Genomic DNA, 11,090 nt, shown 5'->3' on the forward strand with positions numbered 1-11,090 from the left:
GACAGTGCTTGTTCTGTCCTTCAGACTTCTAGACGAAACTTCGAGCACATTCTTCAACAAGCCATAGAAAGCCCGGAAGCCTGACTGATCCGGGGATAACTGAGCTCACAAAATTCCCCTTCTGACAGGCAACACAAGCAAAGAACATGAAGTCACTGTAACTTGTTCTAATGACAGTGAAAAAGCAGCAATACCACGTCATACTTGCTAGCAAAATTCAGGAGTAGGGCAAGCACTAATCTTTCAGTCATTTTGAAACTCACATGAATTCAATTGTAAATGAGGAAGAGCAAAAATTCAATCACGTTTCCCCAACCTGCAAGATATCATTTGTATGGACAGTCCCAACAAGTTCTGGGGGACCTGCAGGGTCAAGAGCAGGTTTCCATACAGCGCTGATTAGGAGAAAGCTTTCTTTGACAAGTGGGGTGCCCACGCCACCTGCTTTGATAGAATTCAAATTTGTATTTAAAATGAACTATCAGTACAGAACTGCAAAGGAAGCCCTTCTTAATATGAACTCAAAAGGCACCACATTCCCTAGAGACACTAAACACGGAACTCTATTCCCTGTTTTGCTGCTTACAACCATAAAAAGGTAAAATGCCAGCATTGATTTAGTGCTACATCGGAAGGTTATAAGCATCTAGAGTTGGTAGACTGAAAGATGACAGCCATCATCACAAGAGACAGACCTGAGGTAACTCCACATGCAAAATTATGGGGGGGGGGGGGGGGGGGGGGGGGGGGAAAGGGAATGGGGACTTTTGAGAGACAAAGCAGCAATACCTGTTCTAGAAGTTCAGTAAAACAAGGCAGAACAGCAAATCTATTAATTTATTGATAAGTAAACTCAAGCAATCCTGGCACAGGATGCAGAAACCAGGGATGAAAATAGCCATATACAGCACTGTCAGAAGAAAATACTGTCCTGTTAGGCTGCAGAGCACTGGCGAAGCGGCTGGCATTCCTCTGCAGAATGGACTGCATTGAGCAGATTAGGGCAAGAGGATTACACAGAGGGAGAGGGAAGAAGAGGCAAAACCGAATGTGTTCTGAACAGCTACTATAAGGAGTGACAAGGTGTTCAGAGCCCACTCCCAGTCCTGTTGCTAGCTTGCTGCAAGGCCCTAGGGAAGGCATTGCAGCCATGCCTCAGCTTCCTTCTCTGAATACACCCACTTCAGGGAGAAAAGAGCCCATCTGCAAGATACATTTGAGAAGAGCTGTCTCTGCATACTACAGAAATACTAATTCCAGGATGAAACAGGACAAAATTTTTCTTTACACCCCTTGCACTCCAGAACACTTCAAAGGAAGACAGCAGTTAAACTCCTCCCTGAATCACAGTTCCTGGTGATGTACATCTCCTCAGTTTGTCTATAGAGGCAAGAAAATTTAAAGCCAGAACTCATTTCTTACCTGTATTTTCTGCAGGAGAATCTCTAGGTCTGACAGAAGCCTTTAATTACTACCGACAAAAGCCTTATACTATATCCCAGGCTCCTTACTCATCCATTCCCTCGCTATTCAGAAGCATCAAAACAGGATATATACCTGATTTTTTAATTTGCTTTCTTGTTTTTTTTTTTTTTTTTTTTTTTTTTTTTTTTTTGTTAGGACCTCTATTACACCAGGCTTGGAAAGCTAGACAATGCATAGAGAAACCAGGAAATTCAACTGCTGAAAGATTTAAGAGCCAGGGCAGGACCACTGACATACTGCCGAACCACAAGGAAAAACAAACAAGACAAGAACACACATGTCCTCTCTGTCACCCTCTGCATCCCTCCCACCATAATCAGACTGAGGGAACAGAGCCCTGCACTTCTACAGTCTAAATAAGAGAAAGCCTGGAAAGCTTTACAAAAGGGGAACATCAAAAGCTACTGCAGTTATTTGCTGGAACATCTAACTTTGACATGGCTTAGCTTCTGAAATACAACTATGCTTGCAGGTGAGCACAGCTTCAGTTCTAGCAGACTCATAACCCAGGGGGGGTGGGGAAGGACTTTGAGAGCCAGAGGTCTCACTACACAACACCCTAAGGCTCCACAAGAGTCTAGCAGCAGTTTCCCAACAAGTATACGTCTTAAACACTCTTGCCAGATGCGATGGGAAGCTTTCATAGTGATTCCTTCTAAACTACATCTAAGAGGTAACACAAATGGTGCCATACCATTCATTACTCTCCATAAATGTTGTGTAAGACCTTATTCCTCTTTTCAAGCAGATGCAGTGAAAACACTGATATTGTTCATAAAATAATTACTCTCTATTTAAACAACTCCTTACTTCTACCCTACACAGAAGAAAAAAATAAATGCATGTTTATCCTTTCTTTCTCTTGACTAGATGCCACTTCTCCCCAGAGATTCTCCTCTCTCCAGCGCTTCATCATTCTTGGTTGGGAAACTTTCACAGGGATTGTCAGGCCCTTCATAGTTACCCCTAGTGGGCTTATTCTTTTCAGGAATTGGGGTCTTATGGCTAAGGCATTTTCAGACTTGAGTTGTAGTGCTGGGTTGCTAGTTTTGCCCAATCCAGGAAATGCCTAATTTCTTCTCACAAGAAATTAACCTTGTGCTCACTTAGATTTGTATCTCAGGATAGCTAGGAAGGAAACCAATGACGAATAAGCACAACAGGCTCCCTAATTCTATTTACCAGTTACATGGGGTAGGAAATCTCCCCTTACACAGTACACCTACAAGACAGCTAAAAAAAAAATCTGAATGTCCCATGATAGTCTATTCCAGCTCAGTGTGAGCAATTAAACACCGGTAGGGCGGAGCAGGAAATCGCCTGCCTTCCAGTAACAATGACAGGGTCACTGAAGGAAGAAAAGGACATTCATAGCAAGTCCCCTCTCCTCTGGCAGCAGTGGAGACCCTGTTCCAGCCCCTGAAGAACAATACAACTAAGAGCCACCTTTACAGAAGCTGGAATTTGCCATGATTTACCTAATCTTACCCCCAGAATCTGCAGCAAAAGGGAAAATTACCCACCAAAAACCTGAGAAAGTAGGTGGAAAAGTTGCATCCCTCTTCACCCAGATTTCCCATGCATGCAATCCATTTCTAGTTCCTGAAAGATGGTTCTGCATCAATGCAAATGTCATGTTTATTTTGTGGACTCCATTTTATAATGATTTTAGAATGCAGTTCTTTTTGCAACACTCTCCCTTCTGGATTAGAGAAAGCAGTTTTGTTGCTGGGGTTGATGACAACAGCAGACTAACTCCAAGAAATCAGATTTTCAGGGGCCATCTCGGTCACTTGACACTCCCCTGTGTGGTAGGATTCTTCCCACAGACCTTGTGATTCCAACCACTATGCAGAAACCAAGCAGGTAGGTGAAACACAGACTCTCCCAACAAGTACACAGGCAGCAGAACAGAATGCTTTATATGGAGGATGTTATCCTGGCATAAGACTAGGGACAACCCTTGCATGAAAACAGCTTGCTGAAAATAAAGTTACCTCTCTTATGACCAAGACCAGACCCAAGCTCCACAGAACCAGCAGACTGAAGAGATTTCAAGCTTCTGCTCTTTTCAAGAGTTGAATTCTGTGTGCTTTGTCAGCAGGAAAGTGTTTACTGGGAAGAACCTTAATTTCCTAAATCAGTTCTGTCATGTAACCTCACTGGAGGCTGAGCACAGAACACATGAACTGAGTGAAGGAGTTTAGAGACAGGAACAGTCATAACTGGAAAAGAAGTACTGTGTCAGAGCAGCCTTGTTGAACAATCTGAGCTCCTTCATATATACCTCAAATTGCAGAACTAGCCAGTTGGAGCTCAGAAACCAGCAATTTGCTTACAGTATAGTTAACTCTGCCACATGGAAGGCATCAATACAGATATTTTGAAAGAGTGCTTTTCTCAAGTTTAAAGGCAAGTTAATGTCACTTAACTTGCATAAGCTTAGAACATCTCTGCCTAAACTCCTGTCAACTTATCAGAAGCATAAGGAAGTAAGTTTTCCAAGAGTGTAATTAAATAGGCAGGCTTTAGCTATTGCACACTGAATAAAAAGAAATAATCTTACAAGTGTCTATCTTAGAGGTGTTTCAGCTTTTGCATTCCATAGTGCTTTCCTACCTATCACACAGTCCCTGAGCAGTCCCTCACCCACTGTCTCCCAAGAAATTACTTTACCTTTGAGGGTCTCAGCTACACTAAAGCTGCACTACAATTCATATCCAATACAGCACAACCCTAGGATATTTTATAGCAACAACATCTGACATTGTACAGGGAAAGGTCTGTATACTAAAGTCTCATTATCATACAGCAGAATCAAAGCAGACTAAATATAAATGCTGCTGAAATCCTTGTGTAGTCCACATTCAGATACTACATACTTCTTCAGTGCCTGCAGATTCATCTGGATCCAAGTCTGCATCCCACCATGAACTCCTTTTGCCAGACAACCACCCCTGCCTCAGCCTGTGCTGGGCACCTACCTACTATGTGCAGCACAGCCTCACCATTAATGCTGAGCAGGCTGATACAACAGAACAGCAGTTTCAGACTTACATAACCAGCCTGCCAAACCTACCCAGACTTCAGCCAACCATAAGCATCACCAAGTATTAATCCTATGTTTTACTAGACACACCTGGAGGAGAATGATAATCACTTATGTTAGAAAAACAGGGACACTGTGAACACACCACACCTAAATAGTAAACTCAGTCAGAAACAAGATTAAACGTATCTGGCTAACAGAGACATCATAAAGCAGCATCTACTTTACTAGATAAAGGCTGACAGAGCTGAGAGCATGAATGCTTTCCACAAACCTCAGGACCCCTGAGATATTTAACAAGTTCAAATGTAATAATAGAACAATTGCTGCAGGAGCAAACATCCTCTGATTTGGACAACTCCTCTATCCAAAACCATCCAACCTAAACAAGTGAAGATTGACTTATTGTTGACAGACACCTGGCTGAGAACTGCTTGAAACTCCTGGCCAGCCCATCCAGTTAGGGGCAAAGTGAACAGCAACATCGTTGTTCTGTTTCACTGGCTAGTTTGTCAGCTTGACTCATCATTTGCTGCACACTTTATTCAGCCTCTTCTTTCCTTCTTCTTTCTTTTGGCCATTCTGTTACTAATGGAGCTACTAGCAAAATAAGACTACACACAAGAATTTAAGTTTCCACCCTTTACTCCGAGGACATCCCTGAAGTCAGGGAAGTCCTCCTCACCTCAGTGGCATGCAGCTTTCGAGTGAGGCAGTCTCATAACAGTTTTAGATAAGTAGACATCGATGCATTGTATGTTGGTTCTTGCAACTCCTAAGTTTCCACCATATATAGTCTTAATTCTCAGCAGATTTCCTTCTAAGATTGTAGACTGCAAAGCAGAAGTCAAGCAATGCTGACAGAATTTCTTACCTCTCAGAAGCCCAGAGAGATGGAGCTGTTCATGTGCCGACAGCATCAGAGGAAGAGAAGGGAAAGAAAAACCTTGATGCCGTTAAGACTATAGCCCTGATTATTGACGAGCTACAACATGTTACAGTAAGTTTTCAACAGAGCAGAGCTTTCCTCCCCAGCATGCTGCCACCTGAAATCCTAAAGAAGGGCATGACACAGAGCTCTTTGTTCAAAAACCAGGAAATGTAAGAGCTTTGCTGGTCAGAAATGGGACTGGCAATTTACGTGTCTCCTCCCCCAGGTTTATTAGGCCCAGAATTAAAAGAAAAAAAGAGGAGGCTGAAACAGAGCTGCTTTCAGGCACCCCTCAGAAAACCTTCCAAGCACAAGGATAGCCACGTGATCAACTGGAAAAGTCCAAGACACGATACGGAACAACTCAAGTGATTTTGTCCTTTGCTGCTTGGAAATAAACAGCAGTGAAGCCAGATGCCAAAGTCGACCAACCAACCACTATCCCTACTACATCAGGCCCTTTCTGAATCAAAAGTCCCACCCTCCTGTGGAACAAAATGTCTTCTGAGATAGAGAAATGAACATGTGAAATTTAAAGGGTCATTTATCATTTAGACTGGCAGACAGAGTAGTGGAACAGCAGCTACCAGAACTTACACTCTTCACTTAGTGGAACAGCCAGTGAACTAAATCCTGAGAGCAAAGTAAGTTGGTTTTCACACAACCATCCAGCAGCAGTAGGCAACATTCAGTCCCACCCAAGCCACAAGATATGGCAGGATGAAGTGAACCAACTGGGTCACAGCATCTTTACTGAAGCTCATGAAAAAGAATAATTCACCTACACTATGGACAGCACTTTATCATCTTTACAGCTACCTCTTAGTTGACTCTTCCTGTCAGATGCAAGATTGGCATTCTTACCAGTGTAGCACAACAGCTCCTGTTTACCATCACACAAGCAAGCCTGTCCTAACAAGTACAGTGAAGAGCATCTGCACTATCAGAACAATACGTGCCAGAGACCTGGCTTCACCTGCCACATTTTCTGACTTCTGACAGCATTTTACCCCAACTGCACAGATGTGAACACAGTCTGAAGTTATCAGCATCACTGACACTTGCAGCAGGGACTGTATGTCAGTGTCATAGAGCTATGTAAATTTAAGTGTTATCAGATGACTTGCAACAGTGATGCAAACCAGATAAAAATGTCTGTGTCAGCTTATAAATTATGAGGGTACATAGTCACAGGCTTCCTATCCAAAATTAACTTTCTCTTTGCCATAAAAAAAGATGCTTCAAGGACAGGGCATTAGCGCTTGTCTTGGAAAAGTGAGACTGCCTTATTCCAGCAGGACACTATGAAACACTCCTTTGTACTGACTAATGCAAGTGATTGAATTAATTCTGTTAGTAAGTACTTAAGCTAAACAGACAGCAACAGCATCAACTTGTAACAACCAGAACAGCTTCAAGCACCTCAGCAGGAGCAGAAGACTCTTCAGAAGCATTTAATTCAAGCACTGAGAAGAGCCATACAAGAAAAGGTAGCCAGCTGGTTTCAGCTAAAGACAGAAATGGACAAAGCAGAGCTTTGACATATCTAATAACAGATTGAGAAACCAAGACACCAGATTCAATGTGAGTAAAAAGTTTTAAGCAAGGGTAATGTTAAGTGATTGTTGACAGATTGTCACAACATGCAGAAATCCATGGGTGTTGCCACAGCTGTTTTCCAGCTCAAAGAGATGAGCTAGTTTAGATGAAAGAATATGCAAATGAGAGCAAATAAAGATAAGTAAGACATCAGCTATCAGCACATAATATTTAGCCTCAGTGAGAGGAAAGAAGGGGGATGAGTGCATATTCACCATATCCTATAAGCCTTCACTTCAGGACCATGAGCTCCAAAACAGTAACTATGACTTCCAGCTCAGAACATTTTCTGACTGCATTAGTTAATAAGGGATATTATAACCTTTCATCACCAAGATCTGATAAAACTAAGACTCTAAAGGATAACCTGTTAACTAGTCCAATACACACCTCTACTGTTCACAAAGGTAGGCTGTAGCTAGAGAAGCAGCTTGCAAATTTGTCACAAGAGGAGCTTTGTGAATTGCCAGGGTAATTTTATAGCATGTGTTAACAATGCTTACTACACAAGAAGGAAACACTATTATTTCAGCAGGGAGGTCATGACTGAATAGCTTTTAGTTTCACATGCAGTTTCACAGCAGCAGGAGGGACATGTATAATCTAGCTATATGAACTGGATTTCAAGTTGCAATACAAAAAAAAAAAATACATGCACCACATCAACAGTTTAAGGAAAAAGCTACTTGGAAGCATTCAAGGTATGATCTTCAAAACATGTGGAGTGTTAAACTCCTGCTCAGTATTAGTGTTCATATCCTAAACTAAGGCTATATTTGAAAACACTTGAAAAAATGCACAAAGGAAGTTGACCACGCTGGAGCTGAATACATTAATTTTTAATCATTACCAAAACAATAGCTATGCATGCACATACAGCCCATATTAAGGAGCCTCACACAAAACTTCTAAACCCCTATCCTCTCCGCTCCACCACTACTGACTTGACCTTACACCTCTGTTTACCTAGAGACCAGTTAGGCTCAATTTAACACCAGAAGTGAGTTTCATTTCCTTTTTAAGTACTCTACTGAACAAAATCCTTCTTTAGAATGTGGAAGAATTACATGAAGGTCTCTAATAAGCCTGCTCCAATCACACAGTAATAATGCAATAATTTATACATTTGACCTCCACTGCTTATTTAAAAAAATAAAAAAGTTTCAGAGAACCCCAAATCACAGACCATCTTTCTGAATGCCTGCAGCATTTACTAGAATGTAATCAGCTCTAAGCATTCAGTAAGTCATCACTGGAAGGCTTCAGGCACTCCACATTTCAAACACGGAAACATTAGCTTTTAACTCATGGCTTCTGGCATACTTTAAGGAAATATTTATGCACCTTGTCTTTGACCTACATGAATAAAGTTAGGGTTTCCAAAAACCATGAGAGGATCGGTATGAAAAACAAATCAGTAAACTGCCATAACACTAACCAGAACATCAGACAAGTTGTAGGGATGCTTGTATTCTGGAAGCAACATACTGCACATCTCACTGCTCAGAACACAGCTGATCTGGACAGCATTTCTCATCTTGAAGATAAGTATAGAATTCTGCAACACCTTTCATCATTATCCTAGTGAAGGACCAAGGAAGCAGGGAGCTTCTTGCAACTAGTTTCTGTCATTGCCTAACTGACACCCACATGGGTGACTAGCCAGCGCACTCCTAAGAGTTCACTGCAAACAACTGCCTAGGAGATGCCTCTACAGCAATACAGACATCACCCCATGGGAAACGGAAGAGCACCTACCAAACTGAAGAGTTCTTGCTAGTTCTCAGCTGCATTCCTTTTAGGCAACAGTCACCAAATCATTTACTGGACAGCCTTCAAGTATTTACCATGTAGTGCATTAAAAAATCAGGGTTTATGTGGCCAGGAGTTAGATGTATGGGTGAATATATAACAGTTATATTATACTCTGGACAATGCTCAGCTCCTTTACTCTTTTTTCACCTTCAAGTTGACTAAGGGCTTACAGAATTTAATTAGCATACCACCACTCTCCCCACATCACCCTCTGATCAACCACCTCTCCTCTCTGCTTCTTATCAGTCATTTCATCACTGCCCTGTACTGTGCAACTATGTTTAAGTAGTACCCTGGTCATCTTTTTGGCTTTACTTTACCACTCAGGAGTTGGCCTGTAGCCCTTACCCTGCAGCTGGGTTCTGCTATCTGCACTTCAATTCTCTGTGCTGGAAGTGGACGATGTTCCTGCGTGCTGGATCCTGAGTGGGTGCTGAAACGTTGCATTCCCCACACGCCATGGGAACAGCTTCCCTGAAATGAAACAGATATTATCAGCAGAGAAGAGGGGATCGAGTTCACAGAGGGACCATGTCACGTAAAAAGCTTGGTAAAGGATATCTAAGAAGCAAGGAACAACTTGGAGAGTCACTGGGAACCAGAGGCACCCTGATACCTAGAAAGATGGTAAGAGCTATAAGAGTTAAGTAAAATTCTTGGGAGGAAGGAATCTCCAACATCTGTTACTCCAACATAAATTACCAAAAAATCAGGTGTTGCAGACTCAGTCAAAGAAGATGCTGAATATTAATATTATAACTAAGCCTAAACTGGTAAAGAGAAATCAACCTCCTGGAAGAAAGTTATTTTTTTAGATGGGGAAAAAGGATTAATGGCTTTACCACCTACTTTCTAGTCTGAAACGCCAGATTTTTTTTTTTTTTTTAATGTTACCAGCAGGAATATCTGAAAATGTAGATCATGTTCCTAACCACTCTGGATTCAAGCAACTATCCCCCTTCCTCTCAACACCTACCTACCAATATGTATCTTTTTAAAGTGGCAGCAGTTTAGCACCATCAACAAGAATTGCAACAGTTTGGTTTGTTTTTTTTTTTTTTTTCTTGCTTCCTGCATGTCAGCACAGGGCATGGGAAAAGAGTCAAGGGAGTAGACCTAAGCTTTGAGAGATCTCTCAGGCATCCAGCCTGTTAGCTATGTAGGAGAGAACTGAAGAACATCAGAAGGCATTTTGTCAACAAGAGGGAAAAATTAAAAGGAAGGGACATCACTGGAAGAAAAAAACAAAACAAAAAAAAATCATACTGGTGAAGATGCTCAAAAATACATTCCTCCTGACCCCAAAGTTATCATTAGAGCTGACAGATTTCAAAACACCACCCTCATAATCAAACCTATTCTATTTTAGCTGTCACAGACTGCTGCAAAGGAAACGTTTAAAGGCGAGGACTCTCTGACCTTCTCCCCTCACCTCCTCTCAGGCGACGGCCTCAGCACCAGCCCAGAGCCTGCACAGCTCGGTACCGGCTCCGTGCTCCCGCACACGCAGGCTGCGCATCAGCCCCATCTGCCCACAAGTCTGCCACACCACCTCAGCTTTCCAGAAACAGAAAAGACATCCTCTATTAGAATATATAAATAAATAAATAAAACAAGCAACCAGCTTCCAACCCCAGCACCGCTGTCAGGTAACAAATACGGGACTTCCCCCTTGCAGGAGAAGCAAGGTCCCCCGGAGGGGACACCCGGCACACGCGGGACGGCCCTACCCCACCCCGCGGACGTGGGGGGGAACCCACCTGCCATCAAGCCCGGCTTGCCGCCAGCCGCAGGCTGCCCCGCCGCCTGACAGGGCAGGGACGGCGGGGACACGGAGGAAACGAATTACTGCCGAATTAGTCAGCAAATCTTCCCCGCCCGCCCGGGCGGTGCGAGGGGAGCAGCTCGGCGCTCAGGCCACACCTGGCCGCTGCTCTCCCCTCAGGGCTGCGGCCCCCCCGCCGCCCCACAGCCCTTCGCCTCCCGCGAGGGCCGGTCCCGTTCCCCTGACGGCCGCCCCACCCGGGGGACACGTCCCCCGTGTCTCCCCTCAAACCCCACAGATACGCGGAGAGGAACGCGGAGGGGAGCGCGGCGTGAGCTGGACCGCAGCACTCCGACACCCACCTGGCCGCCTCGGCCCCCGCCCTCCCTCACGCCGGCTCCGGCTCCTTTTGTTCACCCCCAACCGCACCGCGGCGGCCCCACCCC

General features: G+C 43.6%; 1 protein-coding gene across 6 annotated transcripts in view; it reads right to left on the reverse strand.

The window, feature by feature from the left end:
* The window catches only part of LRRC8A (leucine rich repeat containing 8 VRAC subunit A), a 38,242-nt gene that overhangs the window by 12,080 nt on the left and 15,072 nt on the right, over positions 1-11,090 (reverse strand). Inside the window, exons 1-3 of one of the 6 annotated variants that reach the window (XM_033011933.2) lie at positions 11,007-11,062; positions 10,312-10,436; positions 9,228-9,353 (exon numbers count right to left, since the gene is read on the reverse strand). The gene's annotated coding sequence lies outside the window, so the exon portion shown is untranslated. Of the gene's footprint in view, positions 1-9,227; positions 9,354-10,298; positions 10,507-10,639; positions 10,766-11,006; positions 11,081-11,090 lie in introns of those variants that run through there. The other 5 variants (XM_033011934.2, XM_033011937.2, XM_033011939.2 and 2 more) reach the window with 5 other exon arrangements.

This window comes from Tyto alba, unplaced genomic scaffold, assembly GCF_018691265.1.
Source record: "Tyto alba isolate M040663 unplaced genomic scaffold, T.alba_DEE_v4.0 Super-Scaffold_11, whole genome shotgun sequence".
NCBI classification, from domain to species: domain Eukaryota; kingdom Metazoa; phylum Chordata; class Aves; order Strigiformes; family Tytonidae; genus Tyto; species Tyto alba.